The following is a 13603-nucleotide window of genomic DNA, read 5'->3' on the forward strand; positions in this document are numbered from 1 at the left end:
CTTCCACTTCATCCCTCCACTTTCAGATACCCCCCAAAAAACTTGAACTCACAATAAATGGATTAGGCGGTCAGTGTCTTAAGTCACTGTGGAAATGTGTGATCAGCATGACCTATACGAACTGATAGAAACAGTTGTAAAAAAGAATACATTTCGGAGAGCACAGAGACATGCACATGAAATTCTACAATTAAATCCCTGTTTACATTTCATTTCTAAAAGTAGAATTGGATAGCTTCGATCCATCAACCTCTGTGTTATGTGCAGCTTTCAATTAATTGCTAAAAGCAAACTGGATTGCAGAGGATGGTTTCGATCCATAAATCACTTGGTTAACTGCCCTGCACACTTCCACTTCATCCCTCCACTTTCAGATACCCCAAAACAATACTTGAACTCACAATAAATGGATTAGGCGGTCAGTGTCTTAAGTCACTGTGGAAATGTGTGATCAGCATGACCTATACGAACTGATAGAAACAGTTGTAAAAAAAAAAGTATTTTCGAGGGCACAGAGACATGCCCATGAAATTCTCACCAATCCATCAATCTTTGTGTTATTTGCTGATCTCTCTTTCTCCATATGAATTTGCATTCATCCACCCCAGATGGGACCCCCACAATCCCTGGCTTAGAAGGCCAGTGCCTTATCCATTAGGCCACTGGGGTACTTGCTAAAAATGAACTGGATAGCAGAGAGTGGTTTAGACCGATCGTACACGTGGTGAAAGTAGACATCACGCTTCCGCTTCACTTCTGTAATCAGCATGACCTGTACAAACTGACAGAAGCAGTCAAAAAATAATCACGGAGGGCAGGAGACATGCCCATGAAATTATGGTTTAATATTTCTGTTTGCACTTCATTGCTAAAGGCAAACTGCATAGCAGAGGATGGTTTCGATCCATAAATCACTTGGTTAACTGCACTGCACACTTCCACTTCATCCCTCCACTTTCAGATACCCCAAAACAAAACTTGAACTCACAATAAATGGATTAGGTGGTCAGTGTCTTAAGTCACTGTGGAAATGTGTGATCAGCATGACCTATACGAACTGATAGAAACAGTTGTAAAAAAAATACATTTTCAAGGGCACAGAGACATGCACATGAAATTCTACAATTTAAAAAAATCCCTGTTTACATTCATTTCTAAAAGTAGAATTGGATAGCTTCAATCCATCAACCTCTGTGTTATGTGCCCAGCTCTTCTCTTCTGTTTGCAATTCATTGCTAAAAGCAAACTGCATAGCAGAGGATGGTTTCGATCCCTAAATCACTTGGTTAACTGCCCATCACACTTCCACTTCATCCCTCCACTTTCAGATACCCCAAAACAAAACTTGAACTCACAATAAATGGATTAGGCGGTCAGTGTCTTAAGTCACTGTGGAAATGTGTGATCAGCATGACCTATACGAACTGATAGAAACAGTTGTAAAAAAAAAATACATTTTTTCTAAAAGAGGGCACAGAGACATGCCCATGTAAATGCTATTTCTGTTTGCACTTCATTGCTAAAAGCAAACTGGATTGCAGAGGATGGTTTCGATCCCTAAATCACTTGGTTAACTGCCCATCACACTTCCACTTCATCCCTCCACTTTCAGATACCCCAAAACAAAACTTGAACTCACAATAAATGGATTAGGTTCAGTGTCTTAAGTCACTGTGGAAATGTGTGATCAGCATGACCTATACGAACTGATAGAAACAGTTGTAAAAAAAATGAAATTATTTTCGGAGGGCACAGAGACATGCCCATTAAATGCTATTTCTGTTTGCACTTCATTGCTAAAAGCAAACTGGATTGCAGAGGATGGTTTCGATCCATAAATCACTTGGTTAACTGCCCATCACACTTCCACTTCATCCCTCCACTTTCAGATACCCCAAAACAAAACTTGAACTCACAATAAATGGATTAGGTGGTCAGTGTCTTAAGTCACTGTGGAAATGTGTGATCAGCATGACCTATACGAACTGATAGAAACAGTTGTAAAAAAAAATGCATTTTCGAGGGCACAGAGACATGCCCATGAAATTCTCCTTTTTTGTCACTGTTAAATCTTCAATCCATCAATCTTTGTGTTATTTGCTGATCTCTCTTTCTCCATATGAATTTGCATTCATCCACCCCAGATGGGACTTGAACCCACAATCCCTGGCTTAGAAGGCCAGTGCCTTATCCATTAGGCCACTGGGGTACTTGCTAAAAATAAACTGGATAGCAGAGAGTGGTTTAGACCGATCGTACACGTGGTGAAAGTAGACATCACGCTTCCGATTCACTTCTGTAATCAGCATGACCTGTACAAACTGACAGAAGCAGTCAAAAAATAATCACGGAGGGCAGGAGACATGCCCATGAAATTATGGTTTAATATTTCTGTTTGCACTTCATTGCTAAAGGCAAACTGCATAGCAGAGGATGGTTTTGATCCCTGAATCACTTGGTTAACTGCACTGCACACTTCCACTTCATCCCTCCACTTTCAGATAAACCAAAACAATACTTGAACTCACAATAAATGGATTAGGCGGTCAGTGTCTTAAGTCACTGTGGAAATGTGTGATCAGCATGACCTATACGAACTGATAGAAGCAGTAATAAAAAAAAGAATCACAGAGGGCACAGAAACATGCACATGAAATTCTACAATTTAAAAAAATCCCTGTTTACATTTCATTTCTAAAAGTAGAATTGGATAGCTTCGATCCATCAACCTCTGTGTTATGTGCCCAGCTCTTCTCTTCTGTTTGCACTTCATTGCTAAAGGCAAAATGCATAGCAGAGGATGGTTTCTCCCTAAATCACTTGGTTAACTGCCCATCACACTTCCACTTCATCCCTCCACTTTCAGATACCCCAAAACAAAACTTGAACTCACAATAAATGGATTAGGTGGTCAGTGTCTTAAGTCACTGTGGAAATGTGTGATCAGCATGACCTATACGAACTGATAGAAACAGTTGTAAAAAAAAATAATTTTGGAGGGCACAGAGACATGCCCATTAAATGCTAAAAATCTGTTTGCACTTCATTGCTAAAACTGCATAGCAGAGGATGGTTTCGATCCCTAAATCACTTGGTTAACTGCCCATCACACTTCCACTTCATCCCTCCACTTTCAGATACCCCAAAACAAAACTTGAACTCACAATAAATGGATTAGGTGGTCAGTGTCTTAAGTCACTGTGGAAATGTGTGATCAGCATGACCTATACGAGCTGATAGAAGCAGTAATAAAAAAGAATCACAGAGGGCACAGAGACATGCACATGAAATTCTACAATTTAAAAAAATCCCTGTTTACATTTCATTTCTAAAAGTAGAATTGGATAGCTTCGATCCATCAACCTCTGTGTTATGTGCCCAGCTCTTCTCTTCTGTTTGCAATTAATTGCTAAAAGCAAACTGCATAGCAGAGGATGGTTTCGATCCATAAATCACTTGGTTAACTGCCCATGCACACTTCCACTTCATCCCTCCACTTTCAGATACCCCAAAACAAAACTTGAACTCACAATAAATGGATTAGGTGGTCAGTGTCTTAAGTCACTGTGGAAATGTGTGATCAGCATGACCTATACGAACTGATAGAAACAGTTGTAAAAAAATACATTTTGGAGGGCACAGAGACATGCCCATTAAATGCTATTTCTGTTTGCACTTCATTGCTAAAAGCAAACTGGATTGCAGAGGATGGTTTCGATCCATAAATCACTTGGTTAACTGCCCTGCACACTTCCACTTCATCCCTCCACTTTCAGATACCCCAAAACAAAACTTGAACTCACAATAAATGGATTAGGTGGTCAGTGTCTTAAGTCACTGTGGAAATGTGTGATCAGCATGACCTATACGAACTGATAGAAACAGTTGTAAAAAAAATGCATTTTCGAGGGCACAGAGACATGCCCATGAAATTCTCCTTTTTTGTCACTGTTAAATCTTCAATCCATCAATCTTTGTGTTATTTGCTGATCTCTCTTTCTCCATATGAATTTGCATTCATCCACCCCAGATGGGACTCGAACCCACAATCCCTGGCTTAGAAGGCCAGTGCCTTATCCATTAGGCCACTGGGGTACTTGCTAAAAATGAACTGGATAGCAGAGAGTGGTTTAGACCGATCGTACACGTGGTGAAAGTAGACATCACGCTTCCGCTTCACTTCTGTAATCAGCATGACCTGTACAAACTGACAGAAGCAGTCAAAAAATAATCACGGAGGGCAGGAGACATGCCCATGAAATTATGGTTTAATATTTCTGTTTGCACTTCATTGCTAAAGGCAAACTGCATAGCAGAGGATGGTTTCGATCCATAAATCACTTGGTTAACTGCCCTGCACACTTCCACTTCATCCCTCCACTTTCAGATACCCCAAAACAATACTTGAACTCACAATGAATGGATTAGGCGGTCAGTGTCTTAAGTCACTGTGGAAATGTGTGATCAGCATGACCTATACGAACTGATAGAAACAGTTGTAAAAAAAATTTTTTTCGGAGGGCACAGAGACATGCCCATGAAATTCTAAATGCATTTCTTCGATCCATCAACCTCTGTGTTATGTGCCCAGCACTTCATTGCTAAAAGCAAACTGCATAGCAGAGGATGGTTTCGATCCCTAAATCACTTGGTTAACTGCCCTCACACTTCACTTCATCCCTCCACTTTCAGTACCCCAAAACAAAACTTGAACTCACAATAAATGGATTAGGCGGTCAGTGTCTTAAGTCATTGTGGAAATGTGTGATCAGCATGACCTATACGAACTGATAGAAACAGTAATAAAAAAGAATCACAGAGGGCACAGAGACATGCACATGAAATTCTACAATTTAAAAAAATCCCTGATTACATTTCATTTCTAAAAGTAGAATTGGATAGCTTTGATCCATCAACCTCTGTGTTATGTGCCCAGCTCTTCTCTTCTGTTTGCACTTCATTGCTAAAGGCAAACTGCATAGCAGAGGATGGTTTCGATCCCTAAATCGCTTGGTTAACTGCCCATCACACTTCCACTTCATCCCTCCACTTTCAGATACCCCAAAACAAAACTTGAACTCACAATAAATGGATTAGGCAGTCAGTGTCTTAAGTCACTGTGGAAATGTGTGATCAGCATGACCTATACGAGCTGATAGAAGCAGTAATAAAAAAGAATCACAGAGGGCACAGAGACATGCACATGAAATTCTACAATTTAAAAAAATCCCTGTTTACATTTCATTTCTAAAAGTAGAATTGGATAGCTTCGATCCATCAACCTCTGTGTTATGTGCCCAGCTCTTCTCTTCTGTTTGCAATTAATTGCTAAAAGCAAACTGCATAGCAGAGGATGGTTTCGATCCATAAATCACTTGGTTAACTGCCCATCACACTTCCACTTCATCCCTCCACTTTCAGATACCCCAAAACAAAACTTGAACTCACAATAAATGGATTAGGCAGTCAGTGTCTTAAGTCACTGTGGAAATGTGTGATCAGCATGACCTATACGAACTGATAGAAACAGTTGTAAAAAAAAACATTTTGGAGGGCACAGAGACATGCCCATTAAATGCTATTTCTGTTTGCACTTCATTGCTAAAAGCAAACTGGATTGCAGAGGATGGTTTCGATCCCAATATCACTTGGTTAACTGCCCATCACACTTCCACTTCATCCCTCCACTTTCAGATACCCCAAAACAAAACTTGAACTCACAATAAATGGATTAGGTGGTCAGTGTCTTAAGTCACTGTGGAAATGTGTGATCAGCATGACCTATACGAACTGATAGAAACAGTTGTAAAAAAAATGCATTTTCGAGGGCACAGAGACATGCCCATGAAATTCTCCTTTTTTGTCACTGTTAAATCTTCAATCCATCAATCTTTGTGTTATTTGCTGATCTCTCTTTCTCCATATGAATTTGCATTCATCCACCCCAGATGGGACTCGAACCCACAATCCCTGGCTTAGAAGGCCAGTGCCTTATCCATTAGGCCACTGGGGTACTTGCTAAAAATGAACTGGATAGCAGAGAGTGGTTTAGACCGATCGTACACGTGGTGAAAGTAGACATCACGCTTCCGCTTCACTTCTGTAATCAGCATGACCTGTACAAACTGACAGAAGCAGTCAAAAAATAATCACGGAGGGCAGGAGACATGCCCATGAAATTATGGTTTAATATTTCTGTTTGCACTTCATTGCTAAAGGCAAACTGCATAGCAGAGGATGGTCTTCTCTTCTGTTTGCAATGCAATTTCGATCCATAAATCACTTGGTTAACTGCCCTGCACACTTCCACTTCATCCCTCCACTTTCAGATACCCCAAAACAAACTTGAACTCACAATAAATGGATTAGGCGGTCAGTGTCTTAAGTCACTGTGGAAATGTGTGATCAGCATGACCTATACGAGCTGATAGAAGCAGTTGTAAAAAAGAATCACAGAGGGCACAGAGACATGCACATGAAATTCTACAATTTAAAAAATCCCTGTTTACATTTCATTTCTAAAAGTAGAATTGGATAGCTTTATCCATTAGATCCATCAACCTCTGTGTTATGTGCCCAGCTCTTCTCTTCTGTTTGCAATTAATTGCTAAAAGCAAACTGCATAGCAGAGGATGGTTTCGATCCATAAATCACTGGGTTAACTGCCCTGCACACTTCCACTTCATCCCTCCACTTTCAGATACCCCAAAACAATACTTGAACTCACAATAAATGGATTAGGCGGTCAGTGTCTTAAGTCACTGTGGAAATGTGTGATCAGCATGACCTATACGAACTGATAGAAACAGTTGTAAAAAAAAATCATTTCGGAGGGCACAGAGACATGCCCATTAAATGCTATTTCTGTTTGCACTTCATTGCTAAAAGCAAACTGGATTGCAGAGGATGGTTTCGATCCCTAAATCACTGGGTTAACTGCCAGGCACACTTCCACTTCATCACTCCACTTTCAGATACCCCAAAACAAAACTTGAACTCAAATAAATGGATTAGGCAGTCAGTGTCTTAAGTCACTGTGGAAATGTGTGATCAGCATGACCTATACGAGCTGATAGAAGCAGTGCACAGGGCACAGAGACATGCAATGAAATTCTACAATTTAAAAAAATCCCTCCATCCCTGTTTACATTTCATTTCTAAAAAGTAAGCCCATTGGATAGCTTCGATCCATCAACCTCTGTGTTATGTGCCCAGCTCTTCTCTTCTGTTTGCAATTAATTGCTAAAAGCAAACTGCATAGCAGAGGATGGTTTCGATCCATAAATCACTTGGTTAACTGCCCTGCACACTTCCACTTCATCCCTCCACTTTCAGATACCCCAAAACAATACTTGAACTCACAATAAATGGATTAGGTGGTCAGTGTCTTAAGTCACTGTGGAAATGTGTGATCAGCATGACCTTTACGAACTGATAGAAACAGTTGTAAAAAAAATGCATTTCGGAGGGCACAGTGGTTTCGGAGTGGTTTCGACCGATCGTACAGGTGGTTAAAGTGGACATCACGCTTCCGCTTCGCTGTAATCAGCATGACCTGAACAAACTGACAGAAGCAGTCAAAAAATAATCACGGAGGGCAGGAGACATGCCCAAATCCGGCTCGAAGTTTTGTACTTTTTCTGCAGTTGTGCCAAGTTTTTGACTTATGCCTCGTGTCCCCAAAAGCAAGTCATTCCCTGAGCGGGAATCAGACCCAGGCCGCGGTGGTAAAACATCCGAATCCTAACCACTAGACCAACAGGGAGAGAGAAAAATACATTTCGCAGTGAGAGGGATAATCAGCGATTTTATTCCTTGGCTCACTTTTTGTCTATTCCCAAATGCAACTACTTGCAATCTAAGGGGATGTAGCTAAGAGGAATAGAGCATTAGTTGAACGTACAAAGACCTGGGGGCAATCCTCAGCAGCTCCAAGACACCACCAAATTTAGCAGATTAATTTCTGAAAGGTGACATATGCTTAGGCCGATCCTCTGACCATCTAAGTAATGGCATTTGACTACATATGATAGCTCAGTTGGTAGAGTGGAGGACTGTCGATGAAAGTGCTGTAATCCTTAGGTCCCTGGTTCAAATTTGGCTCAAAAGGAATGTGGCTTTCGCCAACTTTTTGACAGCAGTGCACCTTGACGTGCTTGACAAAAAAATATCTTTCCATGAGAGAAGAAATCTTCACTTGTTGATCTTTGATAGGAATGTTGGTAGAGCAGCAGAGAATTTTCGAGATTGCAACAGTCCTTAGTTCGCTGACTCAGAAGAGTATAACTTTTTCTGCTGTTGTGCCAAGTTTTTGACTTATGCCTAGTGTTTCCCCAAAAGCAAGTCATTCCCTGAGCGGGAATCAAACCCAGGCCGCGGTGGAAAAAGAACCGAGGAGACAGAGATTAGTCAGAGAGGAGTTAGAGAGGAGTCAGAGATTAGTCAGAGAGGAGTTAGAGAGGAGTTTGAGAGGAGACAGGGCGGAAACAGAGAGGAAACAGAGTGGAGTTAGAGAGGAGACAGAGAGGAGTTAGAGAGAAGATAGAGGGGAGTTAGAGAGGAGTTAGGAGATAGAGAGGAGACAGAGATTAGTCAGAGAGAAATTAGAGGGGAGTTAGAGAGGAGTTAGAGAGTAGTTAGAGAGGATTTAGGAGTTAGAGAGGAGACAGAGATTAGTCAGAGAGGAGTTAGAGAGGAGACAGAGAGGAGTTAGAGAGGAGTTATGAGCTAGAGAGGAGACAGCGAGGAGTTAGGGGGTGTTAGAGAGGAGTTAGAGAGGAGTTAGGAGTTAGAGAGGAGACAGAGATTAGTCAGAGAGGAGTTAGAGAGGAGTTATAGAGGAGACAGAGAGGAGTTAGAGGTGATAGAAAGGAGCTGGAGAGGAGTTAGGAGTGAGAGAATAGACAGAGATTAGTCAGAGAAGAGTTAGAGAGGAGACAGAGAGGAGTTAGAGAGGAGTTATGAGTTAGAGAGGAGACAGCGAGGAGGTAGGGGGTGGTAGAGAGGAGTTCGGAGTTAGAGAGGAGACAGAGATTAGTCAGAGAGGAGTTAGAGAGGACACAGAGATTAGTTAGAGAGGAGTTAGAGAATAGTTAGAGAGGAGTTTGGAGTTAGAGAAGAGACAGAGATTAGTCAGAGAGGAGACAGATATTAGTCAGAGGAGACAGAGAGGAGTTAGAGAGGAGACAGAGAGGAGTTAGAGAGTAGTTAGAGAGGAGACAGAGAGGAGTTAGAGAGGAGTTAGGAGTTAGAGAGGAGTTAGAGAGGAGTTAGGAGTTAGAGAGTAGACAGAGATTAGTCAGAGAGGAGTTAGAGAGGACACAGAGATTAGTTAGAGAGGAGCTAGAGAACAGTTAGAGAGGAGTTGGGAGTTAGAGAGGAGAATAGAGGATTAGTTGAATGTACAAAGACCTGGGGGCAATCCTCAGCAGCTCCAAGACACCACCAAATTTAGCAGATTAATTTCTGAAAGGTGACATATGCTTAGGCCGATCCTCTGACCATCTAAGTAATGGCATTTGACTACATATGATAGCTCAGTTGGTAGAGTGGAGGACTGTCGATGAAAGTGCTGTAATCCTTAGGTCGCTGGTTCAAATTTGGCTCAAAGGAATGTGGCTTTCGCCAACTTTTGACAGCAGTGCACCTTGACATGTGCTTGACAAAAAAATATCTTTCCATGAGAGAAGAAATCTTCACTTGTTGATCTTTGATAGGAATGTTGGTAGAGCAGCAGAGAATTTTCGAGATTGCAACAGTCCTTAGTTCGCTGACTCAGAAGAGTATAACTTTTCTGCTGTTGTGCCAAGTTTTTGACTTATGCCTAGTGTTTCCCCAAAAGCAAGTCATTCCCTGAGCAGGAATCAAACCCAGGCCGCGGTGGAAAAAGAACCGAGGAGACAGAGATTAGTCAGAGAGGAGTTAGAGAGGAGTCAGAGATTAGTCAGAGAGGAGTTAGAGAGGAGTTTGAGAGGAGACAGGGCGGAAACAGAGAGGAAACAGAGTGGAGTTAGAGAGGAGACAGAGAGGAGTTAGAGAGAAGATAGAGGGGAGTTAGAGAGGAGTTAGGAGATAGAGAGGAGACAGAGATTAGTCAGAGCGGAGTTAGAGGGGAGTTAGAGAGGAGTTAGAGAATAGTTAGAGAGGAGTTGGGAGTTAGAGAGGAGACAGAGATTAGTCAGAGAGAAATTAGAGGGGAGTTAGAGAGGAGTTAGAGAGTAGTTAGAGAGGATTTAGGAGTTAGAGAGGAGACAGAGATTAGTCAGAGAGGAGTTAGAGAGGAGACAGAGAGGAGTTAGAGAGGAGTTATGAGCTAGAGAGGAGACAGCGAGGAGTTAGGGGGTGTTAGAGAGGAGTTAGAGAGGAGTTAGGAGTTAGAGAGGAGACAGAGATTAGTCAGAGAGGAGTTAGAGAGGAGTTATAGAGGAGACAGAGAGGAGTTAGAGGTGATAGAAAGGAGCTGGAGAGGAGTTAGGAGTGAGAGAATAGACAGAGATTAGTCAGAGAAGAGTTAGAGAGGAGACAGAGAGGAGTTAGAGAGGAGTTATGAGTTAGAGAGGAGACAGCGAGGAGTTAGGGGGTGTTAGAGAGGAGTTCGGAGTTAGAGAGGAGACAGAGATTAGTCAGAGAGGAGTTAGAGAGGACACAGAGATTAGTTAGAGAGGAGTTAGAGAATAGTTAGAGAGGAGTTTGGAGTTAGAGAAGAGACAGAGATTAGTCAGAGAGGAGTTAGAGAGGAGACAGATATTAGTCAGAGGAGACAGAGAGGAGTTAGAGAGGAGACAGAGAGGAGTTAGAGAGTAGTTAGAGAGGAGACAGAGAGGAGTTAGAGAGGAGTTAGAGAGGAGTTAGAGAGGAGTTAGGAGTTAGAGAGGAGTTAGGAGTTAGAGAGTAGACAGAGATTAGTCAGAGAGGAGTTAGAGAGGACACAGAGATTAGTTAGAGAGGAGCTAGAGAACAGTTAGAGAGGAGTTGGGAGTTAGAGAGGAGAATAGAGCATTAGTTGAACGTACAAAGACCTGGGGGCAATCCTCAGCAGCTCCAAGACACCACCAAATTTAGCAGATTAATTTCTGAAAGGTGACATATGCTTAGGCCGATCCTCTGACCATCTAAGTAATGGCATTTGACTACATATGATAGCTCAGTTGGTAGAGTGGAGGACTGTCGATGAAAGTGCTGTAATCCTTAGGTCGCTGGTTCAAATTTGGCTCAAAGGAATGTGGCTTTCGCCAACTTTTTGACAGCAGTGCACCTTGACGTGCTTGACTAAAAAAAGATCTTTCCATGAGAGAAGAAATCTTCACTTGTTGATCTTTGATAGGAATGTTGGTAGAGCAGCAGAGAATTCTCGAGATTGCAACAGTCCTTAGTTCGCTGACTCAGAAGAGTATAACTTTTTCTGCTGTTGTGCCAAGTTTTTGACTTATGCCTAGTGTTTCCCCAAAAGCAAGTCATTCCCTGAGCAGGAATCAAACCCAGGCCGCGGTGGAAAAAGAACCGAGGAGACAGAGATTAGTCAGAGAGGAGTTAGAGAGGAGTCAGAGATTACTCAGAGAGGAGTTAGAGAGGAGACAGGGCGGAAACAGAGAGGAAACAGAGTGGAGTTAGAGAGGAGACAGAGAGGAGTTAGAGAGAAGATAGAGGGGAGTTAGAGAGGAGTTAGGAGATAGAGAGGAGACAGAGATTAGTCAGAGCGGAGTTAGAGGGGAGTTAGAGAGGAGTTAGAGAATAATTAGAGAGGAGTTGGGAGTTAGAGAGGAGACAGAGATTAGTCAGAGAGAAATTAGAGGGGAGTTAGAGAGGAGTTAGAGAGTAGTTAGGGAGGATTTAGGAGTTAGAGAGGAGACAGAGATTAGTCAGAGAGGAGTTAGAGAGGAGACAGAGAGGAGTTAGAGAGGAGTTATGAGTTAGAGAGGAGACAGCGAGGAGTTAGGGGGTGTTAGAGAGGAGTTAGAGAGGAGTTAGGAGTTAGAGAGGAGACAGAGATTAGTCAGAGAGGAGTTAGAGAGGAGTTATAGAGGAGACAGAGAGGAGTTAGAGGTGATAGAAACGAGCTGGAGAGGAGTTAGGGAGTGAGAGAAAAGACAGAGATTAGTCAGAGAAGAGTTAGAGAGGAGACAGAGAGGAGTTAGAGAGGAGTTATGAGTTAGAGAGGAGACAGCGAGGAGTTAGGGGTGTTAGAGAGGAGTTAGAGAGGAGTTCGGAGTTAGAGAGGAGACAGAGATTAGTCAGAGAGGAGTTAGAGAGGACACAGAGATTAGTTAGAGAGGAGTTAGAGAATAGTTAGAGAGGAGTTTGGAGTTAGAGAAGAGACAGAGATTAGTCAGAGAGGAGTTAGAGAGGAGACAGATATTAGTCAGAGGAGACAGAGAAGAGTTAGAGAGGAGACAGAGAGGAGTTAGAGAGGAGTTAGAGAGGAGACAGAGAGGAGTTAGAGAGGAGTTAGAGAGGAGACAGAGAGGAGTTAGAGAGGAAACAGAGAGGAGTTAGAGAGGAGTTAGGAATTAGAGAGGAGTTAGAGAGGAGTTAGGAGTTAGAGAGGAGACAGAGATTAGTCAGAGAGGAGTTAGAGAGGACACAGAGATTAGTTAGAGAGGAGCTAGAGAACAGTTAGAGAGGAGTTGGGAGTTAGAGAGGAGAATAGAGCATTAGTTGAACGTACAAAGACCTGGGGGCAATCCTCAGCAGCTCCAAGACACCACCAAATTTAGCAGATTAATTTCTGAAAGGTGACATATGCTTAGGCCGATCCTCTGACCATCTAAGTAATGGCATTTGACTACATATGATAGCTCAGTTGGTAGAGTGGAGGACTGTCGATGAAAGTGCTGTAATCCTTAGGTCGCTGGTTCAAATTTGGCTCAAAGGAATGTGGCTTTCGCCAACTTTTTGACAGCAGTGCACCTTGACATGTGCTTGACAAAAAAAATATCTTTCCATGAGAGAAGAAATCTTCACTTGTTGATCTTTGATAGGAATGTTGGTAGAGCAGCAGAGAATTTTCGAGATTGCAACAGTCCTTAGTTCGCTGACTCAGAAGAGTATAACTTTTTCTGCTGTTGTGCCAAGTTTTTGACTTATGCCTAGTGTTTCCCCAAAAGCAAGTCATTCCCTGAGCGGGAATCAAACCCAGGCCGCGGTGGAAAAAGAACCGAGGAGACAGAGATTAGTCAGAGAGGAGTTAGAGAGGAGTTTGAGAGGAGACAGGGCGGAAACAGAGAGGAAACAGAGTGGAGTTAGAGAGGAGACAGAGAGGAGTTAGAGAGAAGATAGAGGGGAGTTAGAGAGGAGTTAGGAGATAGAGAGGAGACAGAGATTAGTCAGAGCGGAGTTAGAGGGGAGTTAGAGAGGAGTTAGAGAATAGTTAGAGAGGAGTTGGGAGTTAGAGAGGAGACAGAGATTAGTCAGAGAGAAATTAGAGGGGAGTTAGAGAGGAGTTAGAGAGTAGTTAGAGAGGATTTAGGAGTTAGAGAGGAGACAGAGATTAGTCAGAGAGGAGTTAGAGAGGAGACAGAGAGGAGTTAGAGAGGAGTTATGAGCTAGAGAGGAGACAGCGAGGAGTTAGGGGGTGTTAGAGAGGAGTTAGAGAGAGTTAGGAGTT

At 42.4% G+C, this 13603-nt stretch overlaps 3 non-coding genes across 3 annotated transcripts; all 3 read right to left on the reverse strand.

The window, feature by feature from the left end:
- Positions 1-2136: 2136 nt before the first annotated feature.
- trnar-ucu (transfer RNA arginine (anticodon UCU)) lies at positions 2137-2209 on the reverse strand. The gene has a single exon. It is a non-coding gene; the product is annotated as a tRNA-Arg (tRNA).
- Positions 2210-4022: 1813 nt separating this feature from the next.
- Positions 4023-4095, reverse strand: trnar-ucu (transfer RNA arginine (anticodon UCU)). Its single transcript has one exon. It is a non-coding gene; the product is annotated as a tRNA-Arg (tRNA).
- A 1845-nt stretch (positions 4096-5940) lies between these two features.
- On the reverse strand, positions 5941-6013 carry trnar-ucu (transfer RNA arginine (anticodon UCU)). Its single transcript has one exon. It is a non-coding gene; the product is annotated as a tRNA-Arg (tRNA).
- Between the last annotated feature and the right edge of the window lie 7590 nt (positions 6014-13603).

The sequence above is a fragment of the Oncorhynchus masou genome, chromosome 12 (genome assembly GCF_036934945.1).
Source record: "Oncorhynchus masou masou isolate Uvic2021 chromosome 12, UVic_Omas_1.1, whole genome shotgun sequence".
In the NCBI taxonomy this organism is placed as follows: Eukaryota; Metazoa; Chordata; class Actinopteri; order Salmoniformes; family Salmonidae; genus Oncorhynchus; species Oncorhynchus masou.